Genomic DNA, 2,384 nt, shown 5'->3' with positions numbered 1-2,384 from the left:
GTCTTTGTTTCTTTATAAAATCAGTATAAAAGAAACGACCTCAAATGGTCCTACTCAATACACTCTAAGTGTACTAGTGTAATTATACAGTCAAGATAAACTTATACCTAATTACACTACGACCTTCTAATGGTTTGTTCCTTTCCATTTTGGTCGTGAGCTACTGTTTATAATTTATAAGGTACTGATAACATGATCCTCTGTGTGTGACACCACACACCATGTTATCTACAATATAAATTAATTGAACAACTACATTTATCACAAATGTAGACATTTGACCAATGTGATTCTTATTTCTAGATAAATGTTTATACCAAAAGCTAGGCTTTTAGTATACACTCTAACACAGGACACATTATTTAGTTATTATGTCCATGATTTCAGAAACATAGCAAATTACGAAATTCTCATAGGTGTTAAAGATGTGAAGACATACCAGTTAACAAGCTCATTGTGAGGCTCATATACTCGAAGAAGTACACCAGAAAATCCACCTTCTGGATGATAGATCGATCAAGAGGATATCTAACTGGAGGAAGAAACTAGGCAATTGTTTTGAAGCTTACCTTGATCCCCTTGCTTTACTTCCAGTTCATTTAATTGGTTCTGATAGATATGTTTCAGCAAGGGAAGCAATTCAGATATCAAGCTATATGTGTGCTCCTTATTATTAAACTTGTTTTGACCATTTGCCAGTTCCTGAAGATAACACAAATTGCATATCCACATAAAATTGTCATAAACCCAATCTAACACCAGACTAGGTTTATGATAATTTTGATAAGTACTATGATTTGGTCACTCCTGATACCAGTCTTGTTAGTCCTGAGACTGATGCTAATCCTAAGACTAAAGAAATTGCAAAAAAGATGATGATAATGGGTTTATGGTGCATACAGATAAAGCCAGAAAATAGACCTTCAATTAGCATGGTTATCAACATGTTGGAAGGAAGCATCATGGACCTGCAAATGCCACCAAAACCAGAATTCAGTTAGAGTGTCATTTGAAGATTATTAAATGATGCAATATTGTTTTTGTTTCCACAGTATTCTGAACAATAAAACAAAATCAAGCCTGTATAACATTTGGCTTGAATGTAATCTGTGATCAAAGTAATTTCTTAATTCTGTTTTGTGTGGTGAGATTATATTGGAAAACAAATATTGTTTAAATGCTTGTTGACCTCATAATGTTGTAAAAGAGTCGCAAAAGTAATTGTTTATCATATGCCAAGCTAGTAATAGGGAGATATATATTCCCTTTAGCACCCATAACAGTCAATAGGATAAGATAGTCCATTCAGATTAGAGAATTATATGGGAAAGATAGTTGTTGTTCTTTCCAATTTCCATCATTTTGATTGCAGAGGTGAAGAGTTTCTGTCTACCTCTAATATTGTTTGTACATAATAACAACAAAGAGAAATTCTTGGCAAATAGTTTAGCAACAACTGGAATGTAGGAACAATTTCAAACTGTGATTGAATTAAGCCAATGAATTTTTACAGGATCTGCAAACTTTTCAAGGGTAGAAATATGCATCTAAATCCTTATGGGAGTCAAGTGAGACTAAACTTATTTCTAGTTAAAATTCTTCCCTAGACCAAGAATGTTTAGGATCTACTGAAACAGGAATGAAGAGGTCCAGCTAATGGATTCCAAAAATCAAAGAAAGTAACGACATTGTAAAACTCGTAATCGGGCACGCAAGCTTGAACCCCAAAAGATTTTTTTTCTTCATATATATGCTGGAAACTTCATTCAGATCTCTTGCTGGAAAGATCAAAACAACTGACTAATTAATTATTAGAATTACTATATCACCCTAGTAATAGCTCCAATAATCAACGAGCTTGTCACTCAGTTGGCAAAGTCTTTCCGGATCCGGTCTATCCTAAATCCTAAACCGTATTAGGAACTATTCAGATGGATTCAGAAATTCACAAAATCATAATTAACTTGGTCATGAATCGATTTAACAAGAAGGTCAAAAGAAAATACTCACTTAATGATCAAAGCCTTTAAGTTATATATGTAGCGTCTAAGAAGCCCAACACACAAATCCTGTAGAAACAATAACAACAAAAAGAGGTAAATTTATAAGCCAGAAAACATGTCATATTAGTGGAAATAATTAGCATAAACATAAAAGAAACTTGATAGTTGAAAGAATACATAAAACCAACTTAGCAACAGGAAATAACAACTAGGGCACCTGAATCAAGAACTAGTGCACCTTACTAGTGCATCTGAGACAACAGCTTTGGCACCTGAATCTAAGAATTCTTTCGCCAGGCATGGAACAAGCCCTTATCTACTCGTGCAGATTACATTTCGGTCTCACCAAGCTCCAACCTGGTAGAATGCATGTGATTGAAT

The 2,384-nt window shown here is 34.0% G+C and overlaps 1 long non-coding RNA gene across 2 annotated transcripts; it reads right to left on the bottom strand.

Moving 5' to 3' along the window:
* Window positions 1-440: 440 nt before the first annotated feature.
* LOC122021337 lies at window positions 441-2,033 on the bottom strand. Of its 2 annotated transcripts, none has more exons than XR_006122507.1 (4): window positions 2,011-2,033; window positions 901-968; window positions 570-702; window positions 441-500 (listed from the first exon to the last, which is right to left on the bottom strand). It is a non-coding gene; the product is annotated as an uncharacterized LOC122021337 (long non-coding RNA). The 2 variants fall into 2 exon arrangements; XR_006122508.1 differs by having other exon boundaries at window positions 441-497.
* Between the last annotated feature and the right edge of the window lie 351 nt (window positions 2,034-2,384).

The sequence above is a fragment of the Zingiber officinale genome, chromosome 9A (assembly GCF_018446385.1).
Source record: "Zingiber officinale cultivar Zhangliang chromosome 9A, Zo_v1.1, whole genome shotgun sequence".
NCBI classification, from domain to species: domain Eukaryota; kingdom Viridiplantae; phylum Streptophyta; class Magnoliopsida; order Zingiberales; family Zingiberaceae; genus Zingiber; species Zingiber officinale.
The sequence above is the reverse complement of the archived record's forward strand: the minus strand, read 5'-3'. Positions and strand labels throughout refer to the sequence as shown.